Here is a 15578-nt window from a genome sequence, read left to right as displayed (position 1 = left end):
GAGGTCATGACCTCCAGTTGACCTGTGAGCTGGCCCCAGGCAATTGACGGCTCCTCATCCGCTCCTTGTCCTTGTAATGTAGATTCCGCCCGCCATTCTCTCTTTAGGCCCTGTTTCTGTAACACAGCCTTGATTGGTGTTACCTGAACCCAGTTAAGGCAGTTGTAGAAACTTAAGATTCTGGTGAGTGGGTGCAGAGATCTACTCCGCTTGCGGCCACCGAAGACGAGCCTCGTAAGTTCCCTTGCTTCTTAGGGGCAGAGGGAGAGGGAAAACAGACTCCCCGCTGAGCAGGGAGCCTGATGCAGGGTTCCATCCCTGGACTTCCCAATCTGGAGTGGCCTGCCTCCTTTTTCAGTCTCTCCTTGGCCTCTGTGTATGGGGGCAAGTTTACAAGCCACAAAGGGTCATTTGGTCCTCACCGACTTCTGGCTGGAAGGCAGTCCCATTTGGTCTTTGGCCATCAGCCTTTTCCTCACTGTGCGTCACTTCTGTAACTTCTGGCCTGTTTCTCTTGGTGATGCTCCGGGAAAGTCCGGCTGTGACCCCTTGCTGCTCAGGCTCCCACACCTACTCACACTGGTCCTCCTGGCCTTCCCAAAGTCAGCCGGTCCACACTGGCCACTGGGTGCTGGCCATCGCCGCTCTAAGCTGAGGTGACCTCTTGCTCAGTGTGCTGATTTTCAGGTACCTTCCGCACCTTTCATTAAGGGGTTTGAAACCTCTTGTGACTCTTTCCAGCTCACTGCCTGTACCCAGGTACACCTGAGCAGGGGTGAAGCTCTGTTCTCTCAGGCCTTCTCCACACCGCTATCTACTTTACTATAGTCACCTGTAGAATAGAACTCCAGGCAGCAACAGACTCAAGCCTCTTCTGACTGGGGATTTATACTTACCTGGGTCTCTACTACTTAACCCTCCGCCGAGCACTTTGATGCTGGGTTGAGACACAAGGCTTCACACCCATGTCCTAAATCTCCCTCTTTTACTACTACCCATCTCCTACTTTCCTCTCCCTCTCTTCTGAGGCTCCTAATTTCATTTTTTTTTTTAAGATTTTATTTGTTAATTTTTGCGCGTGCGTGAGGGGGAGAGAGAGAGAGAGAGAGTGCACCGGCGTGCAGGAGCAGGGGTGGGGTTGTGGGAAGGGGCAGAAGGAGAAGCAGGCTCCCCGCTGAGCAGGGAGCCGATGCAGGACTCAATCCCAGGACCCTGGGATCATGACCTGAGCCAGCAGACTCTTAATTGATTGAGCTACCCAGGTGCCCCGATTTCCTTATTTTTAATGGCGATATAGTCCGTTTCCCCCACTATCGCTGCCCTCAGCATTGTCACGCCCACTGAGAGTGTACAGCACATTCCCAGGCCCTGGTGTTATGTCAGACGTGTAGCAAAGAGAATGTTGGGACCTGCAAGAAACTCTAACGAGAAATTCTCTGGCAAGAGTGTAGGGGGTCATTTCAATTGTGTAATTTCTGCTCCCAGTTAATACCTGGGAAAATACAGTAGATAAAACTGGTGAGACAGACGGGGGTCAGATCCTGAAAGGCAATGTATCTTCAGAGCAGAAAAGTCTGAAGGGTGGTAAGGCTGGATGTAATCAACAGGGGGGCACATGGGAAGGACTTGTGGTCATCTAGGCAAGACGGGTGATGCTTGGAGGAGGGTGGTGGACATGGGAGGGAGAGGAGAGAGGCAGCCTGTGCCCGGAGGTATCTCATTGTAGCTAGAAAATTCACACGTCTTCTTTATTTTTTAACAACTTTATTGAGGTATGTTTGATATATAAAAATTGTGTGTGTTTAAGGTGTGCAACTTGATGTTTTGATATATGTATACATTGTGAAAAGATCACCACAACCCAGCTAAATAACTTACCCATCATCTCTACGTAGTTACCATTTTGTATTTGTGTGTGTGGTGAGAGATTTAAATTGAGATCTATCCTCATAGCAAATTTCAAGTATACAAGCAGTATTGTTGCAATTTCCTTCTTTTTTTAAGGCTGAATAATAGTTCATTGTGTGTGTGAAATATATATATATGTAAGATTGAACTGTTACTCAGCCTTAAAAAAAGAAGGAAATCCTGCCATTTTCAACGATATGGATGAACCTGGAAGACTTTACACTAAGTGAAATAAGCCAGACCCAGAAAGACAAATACTGCATACCTACTCTTTTTTTTTTTAAAGATTTTATTTATTTATTTGAGAGAGTGAGCAAGTGAGAAGGAGTGGGGGAGGGGCAGAGGGAGAGGGAAAACAGACTCCCCGCTGAGCAGGGAGCCTGATGCAGGGTTCCATCCCTGGACTCCAGAATCAGTACCTGAGCCAAAGGCAGTCGCTTTTTTTTAAATTTTTTTATTTATTATTATTTTTATTTTTTATTTTTTTCCAAAGGCAGACGCTTAACCAACTGAGCCACCCAGCAGCCCCCTGCATACTTATTCTAAAGGATACTTTCCCAGTGAAGTCTTCCCTGACTTCCCATGGCTTGCTCCCATAGATACTGGTACATGGTCGGTATTACAATTTTTTTTTTTTTTTTTTTTTACTGTGTCTGTCTTTCCTGCTAGAATGTGCTGTCCCTATTGAGGGCAGTAATTTTTGCCCAGCTTCTGTATTCCCAGGGTTTATTAGATTGCTTGGCTCACAAAAGGCTCTCAAATATCTGTTGAATGAATGAACAAATGAATAGACGTATCAGAGTAGTGGGTATTACATTGTGAAAGGTTATGGCCAACCCTTGGCACATAAATTCCCTGAGAGACATAAATGAAAAACACCTGGATCCTGCAGTGCAGACGAGGGCATTGCCCTACAGCTGGAGCAGCAAGAATGTCAAGGCATGGAACCTAAACATTAGGGACAGGCAACTTGGCTTCTTGAGTAGCCAAAGCTGTTTCTGGATTTTAATGTGTCTGGTATATTAACAAGTCAGGGAGCCGTCCATTCTGTGCTTCTCTGACCTGCTGAGCTAAAATTCTGGTGTGCCGTCGTGAAAAACAAGGGAAGTAATGGGGAGCTGCATCGAGCCACCTTCGTCTTAGGTACCCTTTGCACTATTTGCTGTGTTGGGACTAGACTGAAATAAAAGCAACTTAAACTACTTGGAAGTCTTCAGTGTTGCCTAACCTCAAAACGAAAGCAGCTTTCAATAGTCTAGCCTAGTGCATCCACCACACATGCACAGCGTTGGTTATTGTTAGGTTTTTATGATTTTTGCCAAACTAACCGGTGTGGAACTGTATTTTGTTGTTTGATCCAGGTTTTCAAAACTTTTAATCTTGTATTTTAAAGAAGTTCTCATCTCTCAATTCCTGATCCTCTGTGAGTACTTTCTGTCTTTGCTTGCTGATTAGAGTCAACAGAATTTTATCCATTTTATGGCTTTTTTCAAAGAACCATCTTTGGGGTATGCCTGGGTGGCTTAGTCCGTTAACCGTCTGACTCTTCGCTTAGGCTCAGGTCATGATCTCAGGGCCGTGAGATTGAGCCCGCATAGGGCTCCCTGCTCAGGGGGTTCTGCTCAGGATTCTCTTCCTCTGCCCCTCCTATATGCTCGTGTATGCACGTGCGCTCTCTCTTTCTCAAATAAGTAAATAAATCTAAAAAAAAAAGAACCATCTTTGGGGTTATTTATCAATTTCATTTTCTTATTCATTATTTTCTTCTTTTATTAATTCCTTCTTTGTGTTTACCCTTGACTTGCTTTATTGCTTTCTTATAAGTGCTCAGCTCATTTATTTTAATGCTTTCTTGCTTAGTATTTAAAATGTTTATTTTTTATTTTTTATTTTTTTAAGATTTTACTTATTTATTTGAGAGAGAGAGAACGAGAGGGGGGGGGAGGGTCAGAGGGAGAAACAGACTCCCTGCCCAGCAGGGAACCCGATGCGGGACTCGATCCAGGGACTCCAGGATCATGACCTGAGCCGAAGGCAGTCGCTTAACCAACTGAGCCACCCAGGTGCCCCTAAAATGTTTATTAATATTTTCATCTGAGTGTCTCATTGGTGATAGCATATCCTTTTATATGTAGTATTCTCATTTTGGTTATCTCTAAATTGATCCTGATCATAGCTTATTTTTTTATTTTTTTCTTAGTAGGTTTTTAGGAGGTGGTGTTTGGTTTGTGGGATATGTAATTTGATATACATATCTATTAACTTGATCTTATTATGTATTTTTTTTTTTTTAATTTTATCTATTTTTGTGAGAGAGAGAGCACGAGAGAGAGCGCGTGAGCATGAGCGGTGGGGGCAGAGGGAGAAGCAGGCTCCCTGCTGAGCAGGGAGCTGGATGTGGGATCATGATCTGAGCCAAAGGCAGCCAGTTAACCGACTGAGCCACCCAGGTGCCCTTATTGTGGATTTCTTGAAACATTGTCCTTGTTTATTTTTTGCCTGCTTGATTTGTCAAGATAGATACTGTGTCAAAGTCCACTGCTACTACTGAGTTGCTGAAAATGTATTCTTGTATTTCTGAAGACTTACTTCCTGTATGGGTTTCAGTACAATCCTAGTCAGCATATAAAGATTTGACTGCTATGCTAGTACTAAGGACCATACCGCTTATTAATATAAAATGATTCTTTTTGCCCTATGTAAGGTTTTTGGCCTTAACTTCCTCACTGCCTCTTTTATACCTGCCTTTGTCTTTCCTACATTTTTCTTCCCTCTAACTTTTAACCCTTTATGTCACTTTATATTAGATGGGACTCTTAAACGCAGTCTGCAAGCCATTTGACTATAAGACATTTGGTTTTACTTTTCATCTTGTTTCACGTTTTATTTTCCCTTTTTTTTTTTTTCCTGCATTTTCATTGTTTTGAAGTATGGATCTCATTTTCTTTGCTTTTATCTTCCTTTGGAGATACTTGCACATGTATTTAAATTCTGGTAGTGGTACTTAGTTCTCCACGTTTTTCAAAAGCATTCTTTAACTTACATTTCTCTGTCATAAAAGTAAAACAGCAGCTTTGATTACCATGGCGGGGCAGGTTCACCTACTTTCTACCTTCTCATTGCTCATTGTCCCTCCCCCACGCAGGCAGTTCTTTTTTATTCTTTTTTTTTTTTTAAAGATTTTATTTATTTATTTGAGAGAGAGAGAATGAGAGAGAGCACATGAGAGGGGGGAGGGTCAGAGGGAGAAGCAGACTCCCTGCCGAGCAGGGAGCCTGATGTGGGACTCGATCCAGGGACTCCAGGATCATGACCTGAGCCGAAGGCAGTCGCTTAACCAACTGAGCCACCCAGGTGCCCGGCAGTTTTTGTTAACAGAACCTGGGTTTTTAAATATAGATTATTGTAAAAATTAAAAAAATACGTTTTGACATTAGTTTTTTAAAAAACTATTTCTGCAGTATTTAAATTTATATTTGTTTCAATTATTTTCAGATCTCTGGAAAAATCATTCTGTGTTATGATTCCTCCATTTTACCTCCTCTTCTCTGGGTCATTTGAAATTTGTCTTTAAATATATATATATGTTTATATATATATTTATATATACATATTTATATTTATATATATTTAAAGATTTTATTTATTTATTTGACACAGAGAGAGCACAGGCAGGGAGAGGAGCAGGCAGAGGGAGAGGGAGAACCACAGGCTCTCCGCTGAGCAGGGAGTCCGATGCGGGGCTTGATCCTAGGACCCTGGGACCCTGAGATCATGACCTGAGCCGAAGGCAGACGCTTAACCAACTGAGCCACCCAGGCACCCCCAAATATATATCTTTTGAAAGAATTATACATGAGTGGGCATATTCTCTGAAATACCTGATTTTGTTTTGTTGCTTTCACAAGTGTGAGACAACTTGGTTGCATATAACATTCTTAGATTGGGGCGACTGGTGGCTCAGTCCGTTAAGCCTCTGACTCTTGACTTCAGCTCAGGTTGTGATCTCATGGGTCGTGAGATCTGGGCCCATGGACTCTGGGCTCACCACCACCAGTCTGCTTAAGATGCTCTCCCTCTGCCTCCACCCCTTCCCTCCATTTCCACGCACATGGGCCAGCACTCTCTAGTGCTCTCTAAAATGAATAAACAAACAGGGGCGCCTGGGTGGCTCAGACGGTTAAGCGTCTGCCTTCGGCTCAGGTCATGATCCCAGGGTCCTGGGATGGAGTCCCACGTCGGGCTCCTTGCTCAGTGGGGAGCCTGCTTCTCCCTCTGCCTGCCGCTCCCCCTGCTTGTGCTCTCTCTCTTTATATCAAAATAAATAAAACCTTTAAAAAAAAAAGACCAAAAAACAAACAAAATGAATAAACAAACAAAATAAAATCCTTGGATCAAAATGAGTTTCTCCTTAAATCTTTTAGAAGATTTTCTCCACTGACCTCTGGCCTTGAATGTTGCAGTACGTTGTGTTTTAATCCAGAGCAGGGAAAAATAGGTGGTAGCTTGGAGTAATGGTTCAGAGGACTGACTTTTGTCCCTCACAGACAGAGGCTCAAGGCATCTATTTACCTCTTCCCTGCCTACCGCTTCCCAGTCATAAGGTCTTGGGAAAGTTAGGTCTTGGTTTTCACAGGAGCGTAAAGAAGAAAACTGATGTTGATATTTAACCTCCTAGAGTTATTGTAAGGATTCAGTGGGTTAATTTATATAAATACTTGGCCTAGCACGTGTTATGTTACTCAGTTATCATTTATTAGATTTCCCCTTCTGGTTTATATTGGACTTTTTTTCTGGGGATCTCAAGTTGTCTAAATTCCAAGCTCATCTTTTTTTTTTTCCTCCATGGTCACCATCTCACCTCTCCTTGCTGCCATCTTTGGTCTCCACCTCTGAGTTTATAAGAGAATACAAGTTTCCCTTCATTTTTTTCTCTTATCAAACCCACCTTTTCTGTCAACCTAGATTTAATTCTGCTGATATGTTTCTAATACTTTTTAAAGTTGTGAAATATGATGCACATACAGAAAAGTGTCTACATCCTGAAGGTACAGCTTGAGAAATACTTAGAGAATGAACTGTGTACCACCTCAGGTTAGGAAAGAGAATACTGCAACACTCCAGGGCTCCCCACATGCCTCATCCCAAGCACAAAGCCTTGCTCCTCTCAAAGGTCACGCATGTCTGACTTTGGTAGTAATCACTGCCTTACTTTTTCTTTTTTAATAGTTTGACTACCTATGTATGCATCTCTAAATATTGTAGGTTAGCTTTTGAACTTTATATACATGAAATCAATCAATATGAAGGTTTTATCTGGCTTCTTCCACAAGGCATGATATTTGTGACATTCATGTGTGCTGTGGTGAGTAGTTTTAGGTTGCTCATGTTCATTTCTGAAGAGTATTCTATCGTTTGTGTATACTACCACATTATCCTATGTACAGTTGGGCTGTTGGATTGTTTGTTTTTGCTACTACAAGCAATTCTGCCAAAAACATTCTTTAAAAACTTTTAAAAAATAAAACTGTATATATTTAAGCTATACAACACGGTGATTTGATATACATAGTGAAATGATTACTACAGTTAAGCTAATTAACATATCTTAAAAAAAAAAAAGATTATTTATTTGAGGGAGGGGGGCAGAATTGGAGAGAGAGAATCCCAAGCAGACTCTGCGCTCAGCATGGAGCCTGATGCAGGGCTCGATCTTACAACCCCTAGATCATCACCTGAGCTGAAACCAAGAGTCGGTCACCTAACTGACTGAGCCACCCAAGTGCCCCTAATTAACATTTCTTCTCCTCACATACTTACAGCCCCCAAAATCTACTCTCTTAGCAAATTTCCAATATTCAGTATGGTATTATTAACTTGAAATGTGTATCCTGGTGCCCCTGTGACATTTCTTTGGGTAAAGATTCTATCTAGGAGAGGGTTTGTTGGGTAATAGGGCATGCATATAATTAAACTCGTAGATATTATCAAACTGTTCACTAAAACAGTACTGTGTGTCAGAGTGCTTTCAGTCTCTTTAAGATGATCATTTTGCCATCTCATTCCAGCCTGCTCCTTCCTTGTCCCGCTTCTCTTTGTTAAACCCTGTGTCTTTTTATATTGTCCTTAAAGGGCTAATCAGGGTTTGGAAATTTTCTTCTGGAGAACAGAAATAGTTTATTTTTGGAGCTTAGCTCTTTTTTTTCCTGGTCTTTTCCATATGGTTCTCTTTTTCTTTATCCTGTAATTTCTTCCCATAGACTCATGTTGGTTTTCCTTCTTTTTATCCCTTGAACAAGGTGAGATGAATCCAGACGGTGTATTTGTCATCAGGCAGGTGAGGAGGCCTTTTGTTATTTTCCCCTCACCTGTATCTCCCACAAAAACATGTCGATGTATTGATACGTCCAAAGATGTTTTCATATGGTCTCTTTTTCAGAGGAGATGAATGTTTTTTTATGGTCTCTTGCAGAGAAGGGCAGGTTAATGCACTGAGCCTTCCACTTAACTCCCCATTTCTAAGTAGGCATTTGTTTCACTGACACGCCATCTAGCTCTAATGTCTGATTCTGTGATACACAAAGCATCCTCATACATAAAAACTACAGTCCCCAGCAGTCAGGGTCCCTACGGCAGAAGCCACCAGCTGCCACCAGTCCCTCACCGCATCTCCTTGCAGCTCTGCACACATACCGATCACCCAGCACTGCCTGCCATTTGCAGACTCTGCCTGGGTACAGAGATTTGGGGGAGTAGGGTAGGGAAGGAGAGGCTTGTGTGATATTGTATTTGGCACAGAGAGGAGCCCCCGAGGGAGCATAGGGGGCAGCTGCCTTTTTCTCTGGTTGTTCCATTCTTTTTTTTTTTTTTAAGAATTTTAAAAAATGTAATGCAGTTCAAATCATTGTGCCAGGTTCATTTCAGCTCCTTCACTCCCAAACTTGGGGGCAGGGACTGCTTCAGTTTCTCTGCCTTCTCTTTGTATGTGATGACCACGGTGTAAAGGGTATCTGCTGCATCGAACTTTAAACTTCACATTATCCTTAGTTTTCTTGATCTTGATGTATTCGGCATCGTTTCGCCCGGGTATGAGCAGAAAGTCCTTGATTTCTTCAGTTTTGCAAGGCATGGCTGGGTGGGGGTGCAGGGGCGCGTCCAGGAGGGACACTCACGGCAAGAGGCGAGAAGGGAGGACGCAAAGTGGGTGTTACATTCTCTTGGACTCTGAGTCCGTGAACTGAAAGTGGGGGGAATAGAAATATCTTTCCTGATTTTTCGGTGAAGCTCAAACCCTGGTGTTGGGGGGTTGGGGTGGTGGTTGGGAAGGGGCCTGAGGGCACTTTTTGGGCCGCTGGTAATCTGTTGGTGTGGGTGCTAGTTACACAGATGAGTTTAGTTTGTAAAAAGCCAATGTATCATTTATGATACATGAGCTTTTCTGTATCTATATTATACTTCAATAAAAAAATCTTGTTGTTTGTTTCAATTAAAAAATCTGTATTATTTTTTTTTCGCCAAGAAGCTTCTTTTTCATGATGCAAACCAGACTGTGTGGTGTGATGAACAACAAATAGGTTTTTCTCTTTGTGCGTTTGCACATGCCTTGGGCTTTGTTTGATTCCACTAAGATTCAGCCATAAGGTTATTGATCACTAAGGTATATGTATGGTGGGTTTTGTCTTATATTTTCATGGCTATTTTAGTGCAAACGTAGGAGCATCTTTATGGGAAAATGTTAACCAGATTCCACTTTGACCTGGAAGCCGTAACATTACATTTAATTAGCAAAGTAGAGAAACATGAAGGCAAGTTATATATTCTTAAGTGTATCAGCTGGAAACATTATAGTAAGGGTGCATTAATACCCCTTCAAAGAATCAAATCTAAATCTGTGCCATTTTATGGGGTAATGGTACCAGTTTTAGGATGACTACTGAGATTTTTAAAACCTTTTGAGATATTAAACTGGTTTTATGCCTCAGCATTAAAGAAGATAGTTGATGACATCTAGTGAATTGAAGATGTCAAGATAGGCCACATAATTAAGAATGTATCATCTTTCACATACCATTAGTATGACATGTGCCCTGAGGGGTAAAAACTACCAGTTTTTCCTGAATTAGTTATATTTTTAAATGGACCAGGACAGTGGTTTTCAAACCTGATTGTGTATCAGAATCATTTGGGGAGCTTGTAAAAAAATGCATACTTATTCACTGTCACACCCAGATTTACCGAGCATGTCCACGCGTGTGTCAGGATATGGTATGCATTTTCATGTGCTGCACTGGGGCGTATAGTTTCTCTTCTTGTTTTTCTAGGATTCCGAGATACTATCCTTACAACGACATCTGGCCCAGAGGGATCACTGGGGCCCCTTGCACCCAGACTGACCTGAAGGGTTTCAAAAAGGAGTTGTTGAAACTTTGTAACAGTTCTGGGAGTTGGGATGGATTGTAGGAAGGAAGAGTCAGTGTCAGTGCAGGAGTGTCCTGCATGGGGAGCTGAAAATTGAGTGTATGGAGTCACGGAAGCAGCTCAAGATCCCGTGGAAAATAATACATTACATGTTAAAAAAAAAAAAAGAAGGGGCGCCTGAGTGGCTCAGTCGTTAAGCATCTGCCTTCGGCTCAGGTCATGATCCTAGGGTCCTGGGATCAAGCCCCGCATCAGGCTCTCTGTTCAGCGGGAAGCCTGCTTCTCTCTCTGCCACTCCCCCTGCTTGTGTTCCTGCTCTCGCTGTCTCTCTCTGTCGAATAAATAAATAAAATCTAAAAAAAAAAAAAAAGAAGAAGAAGAAGATAGTAGGAAGGGAAAAATGAAGGCGGGGGGAATCGGAGGGGGAGACGAACCATGAGAGACTATGGACTCTGAGAAACAAACTGAGGGTTCTAGAGGGCAGGGGGGTGGGGGGATGGGTTAGCCTGGTGATGGGTATTAAAGAAGGCATGTACTGCATGGAGCACGGGGTGTTATACGCAAACAATGAATCATGGAACACTACATCAAAAACTAATGATGTAATGTATGGTGATTAACATAACAATAAAAAAAATTAAAAAAGAAAAGATCCCGCGGAATCTTCACCGCTGTTGAAGCTGGGGCTGTTGATGACACCTCACAGGCTACAAGTGTCTATGAGGGCAGTATGATGGAGTAGGGACAACAAGGTCATTGTCAGCAGCAGGTTTAGTATTTGAATCCAAGTTTTGACACTTTACAACCGTTTGACCACGTTAAACTACTTGTCAGAGTTTCAATTTTCTCATCAGTAGAAAGTGCAGGAAAATAATAACTACCTCATTAGGTTGTTGTTGAGAAAATGAAATGTGAATGTGAAAATGCCTTGGTGCAACACCTGGTGCATAGAAGGTTCTCAGGAAATGTGTTTTTTTCTCTTTTTCCATGCATTTTCCTTCTTCTTAATCCACTCTTTATGAGTTTTTAAATTTTTTTTCAGATGGACTGAATGGTATTTACAATTTTTTTAAAAAATTGAGGTATAATTGGGCGCCTGGGTGACTCAGATGGTTAAGCATCTGCCTTCAGCTCAGGTCATGATCCCAGGGTCCAGGGATCGAGTCCCGCATTGGGCTCCCTGCTCCGTGGGGAGCCTGCTTCTCCCTCTGCCTCTCTCTCTCTCTCTTTCTCTGTCTCTCATGAATAAATAAATAATATCTTTAAAAAAAAATAAAAATTGAGGTATAATTGACATATAACATACTGGTTTCAGGTGCACAACATAATTATTCAGTATTTGTACACACTGTGAAATGATCACAATAACTCTGGTTACCATCAATCCCCATAAAAGTTATAAAATTTAAATTTAAAATTTTTTTTTATTGTGATGAGAACTTTTAAGATTTACTCTCTTAGCAACTTTCAAATATGAAATACAATATTATTAACTATAGTCACCATGCTGTACATTACATCCCCATGACTTATTTGTTTTATTACTATAAGCTTGTGCCTCTTGACCCCCTTCACCCATGTCACCCTCAACCCCCTTCCTCTCTGGCAGCCACCCGTCTGTTCTCTGTATCCATGAGTTTTGTTTTGTTTGTTCATTTGTTCTGTTTCTTTATGAGTTTTTAGTGTCACATTTGTTGCCATGGTAGTTTTTTAGCAAAAGTAAGAAAAAAATGAATTCCATTCATTTATTCATTCTACAAATATTTTTCAAGTACCCGTTTCAGTTATCCATTATTGCATAATAAATCCCAAAGCTTAGGGGCTTAAAACAATAAAACAAACCCTTAATTTTCTTATAGTTCTGCAGTATGGGCTCAGCTGCAGAATTCTGTTGATCTTATTGATGGTCACTCCTGTGCGTCAGTCAACTTCTGGAGCAGCTGGGGGCAGAGCTAAATTGGGACGCTGGGATGACAGGGCCGCCTCCTCTTCAGCAGGGCAGCCCAACTTCTCATATAGTAGCTCAGAACTCCCATGGGTTCAAAAGCGGAAGTTCCAGATCTTCTCAAGGCTTAGGCCAGGGATTGACAGTGCCACTTCCAGTTCTATGATTAACACCAGTCCATGGTATGCTCTAAATAGGGAGGGAAGCATGCAAATGTGTGAATATTGGATGTTGTGGTTCACTGTGAACCACTGATATAATAGACTGTCACAATGACTCTTGCTGTGGTAGATACTGACAAAGGGGCGGGGATACAAGGAAGTGAAACTGATGTCAAAACGTTACATTCTAGGGACACCTGGGTGGCTCACTCGATTAAGCGTCTGACTGTTGGTTTCGGGTCGTCAGGATCTCATGGGTCATGAGATGGAGCCCGACGCAGGGTCTGCGCTCAGCAGTGAGTCTTCTTGAAGATTCTCTCCCTCTGCCCCTTCCCCCCTTGTGCTCTCTCTCTCTCTCAAATAAATAAATCTTAAAAAAAAAGAGGTCACTTTCTAGTTGGAGGTATGATTAATATACAAGTACTTATAAATAACACTGAATTCAGGATATTAGGTCCTTATACCATTGTCAAATCTGTCTGTATGCGGATGGAGTGCAGAGGCAAAGTTATGGATGCACGGTAAATGAGGTGGGTTCTTGAGAGATGGTGCAAAAGTTTCCCTAGGAGCGAGGTGGTAGGCTGTGTGCTTCACCGGTCATTAAAGTCTGTAATGGTTCATACTCCACACCTGGGATATTTGATGTCCTCTCTGAACAGGCGTTTTGTTTTAGAATCTTTCTAGGTCACCAGTATTCCTCAGATACCTTCTGGTTTGTTAGGTGCAGGTTAGCTCAGGAGGAAAAGAAACACAGACACATGTGCAGCAAGAGCAAAGAGGATAAAGCTTGGCAAACAGGGCAGAGACAAGACCCTATGTTATTCTAGGGCTGGTCTTCTTTAGGGGGACATGCATTTGTATTTTCTGCAGGGATGATGCCTGTATTTCCATTGTTGGAGTTTTCCAAAGACACAGCAACTAAGGTCATCTTCTGTTCTTAAAATCCTGTTTGCCTCGGGGTGCCTGGTGACTCAGTCAGTTGAGTGTCTGCCTTTGGCTCAGGTCATGATCCCAGGATCCTAGGATTGAGTCCCGCATCAGGCTCCCTGCTTGGCAGGGAGTCTGCTTCTCCCTCTGCCCCTCCCCCCTGCTTGTGCTCTCTCACGCACTCTCTCTCTCAAATAAATAAATAAAATCTTTAAAAAAGTCCTGTTTGCCTCAAGATAGGATTTTCAGTTTAAAATTCTGTTCCTGCAAAGAGATCGATAGTCTCACTATTCTATAATTGTCTCCATGTGTATTTAAAAATGTCAGGCACATCATTAGCTATTTGGTGCTCTGTCTTTGAGCAAGTATCATGGACAGAAAACAAGCATTTAGAGCCAAAGGACTTAGATTTAAGTTCCGATTCCTCAAGTCCCTTAACCTCTCTGGCTGTTTCCTTGTAGGGATGTGGGTTTCCACAATAATATAAACTTTCCCAACTAACTCACCAAGCTGGGAGGAGAATTAAATGACATAATGACACATAAATGACCAGTTATTCTTAAACATTTTAGGATATCATGTAAATGTTTTTTAGCTACTTTAATTCCTTTGTGGAATAAGTAAAATGATCATTGCTATTGTTATCCAATGTGAACATAGTAAGCACTCAAACGTTGAATGAATTAATACATGACAGAAAGGTCCCCCTGGGTTAACTGCACATTTATCACTTTGGGGCTGAATACATGGTAATGTGACTATTAGCTAAATTAACCGTATGTTCATTGGTAACCTGAGAGTCAGCATGCTTAGACACATGGCTTTTAAATCTGTAGAGGGTTATTTGCTGGTATGGGGCCTCCATGGCTGCAATTCTAGAAAACCTCAATAAACATGGTTAAATCGTTTTTGCAAGCCCTCAGATTGAGAGAACAAATTTTTAAAAAATATTTATTTGAGCAAGAAAGAAGGAGAGACAGAGAATGAGCGGGAGGGAGAAGAAGGGAGAATCTGAAGCAGGCTCCCCACTGAGCACAGAGCCCCACTCAGAACTTGATCCCACGCCCACAAGATTCGGACCTGAGCTGATACCAAGACTCAGCTGCTTAACCGACTGAGCCACTGAGGCACCCCAGAGACAACAGATTTGAAAGACTTCAGGACACTCAAGTACCATCACATTGTAACCTCAACTGGTTATACCTCTCAAAAAGTTAATCTTCAAGTGAAAATGCTAAAATTGCCAAATTTGCTTTTTATCTTATTCTGATAAAGTTATAAGAAGGTCCTTCTAAAAACAAACCAACCAAAAAAAAGACCAAAAACACCACAATACAAAAAACTGAAATACTCTAGGACAAGGGTTGGCAAACTATGGCCCATGAGCCAATTCTGGCCCCCTGCCTGTTTCTGTATGGTCTGCAAACTAAGAATATTTCTCCGTTCTAAATTGTTGAAAGAAAATATTTTATGACATGTGAAAATGATGTGAAATTCCAATTTCAGTGCCCATCAGTAAAGTTTTATTGTAACTCAGCCATGCACGTTCATTTACACGTTGTCTGCAGCTGCTTTCATGCCACGAACTGCAGAGTCGAATAGCTACAATGGAGACCGCAGGGCCACAAAGTCTAGGGTATGTGCCCTATGGCCCCTTGAAGAAAAAGGTCACCAATTCCAGTTCCAGGCTCTTTACAAGGGAAGCCAAGCAGCTGGAATTTTCCGCCTGATATTTGGGATTTCTGGATAGGCAATGAGGAGCTGCAGGGGCCCGTCACCCTTGAAAACACTGTCTATTGGCCCCAATGGTGGGAATTTCTTTCCTGTGTATGGTGGTTTCCAGTCCTGTAGAGACTTTGGGATTTTCACCAGACTTCTCATTATTCAGACAGGAGGAATTTTCTTATTCAATGAATATATATAGAATATGTAGTAATGACGTATCTCATACGAGGCCAGGTGGTGAAGGAGAGTGAGAGTCTCTGACCGCCAGGAGCACACTGTCTAGGCAGGCAAAACAAGATGTACACACATAAATCTGGAGCATAATAGTACTAGATCAGGAAGACAACTTTTATTTTTGTCTGTGTAGCATTGTTCCTTTTGGAATGAGAAACCTTCTTTTGGGATCCTCTCTTCCCCCTTCTCAGTGCATGGGCTTTGGGTGGAACTGATCTGTTTTTTTTTTTGCTTTTTTGTTTTTTTAAGATTTGTTTAAT

General features: G+C 42.0%; 1 pseudogene; it reads right to left on the bottom strand.

Annotated features, from left to right (window-relative positions):
* Positions 1 to 8823: 8823 nt before the first annotated feature.
* On the bottom strand, positions 8824 to 9037 carry LOC116632628 (annotated as a pseudogene).
* Positions 9038 to 15578: the final 6541 nt, after the last annotated feature.

This window comes from Phoca vitulina, unplaced genomic scaffold (assembly GCF_004348235.1).
Source record: "Phoca vitulina isolate PV1807 unplaced genomic scaffold, GSC_HSeal_1.0 scaffold7, whole genome shotgun sequence".
NCBI classification, from domain to species: domain Eukaryota; kingdom Metazoa; phylum Chordata; class Mammalia; order Carnivora; family Phocidae; genus Phoca; species Phoca vitulina.
The sequence above is the reverse complement of the archived record's forward strand: the minus strand, read 5'-3'. Positions and strand labels throughout refer to the sequence as shown.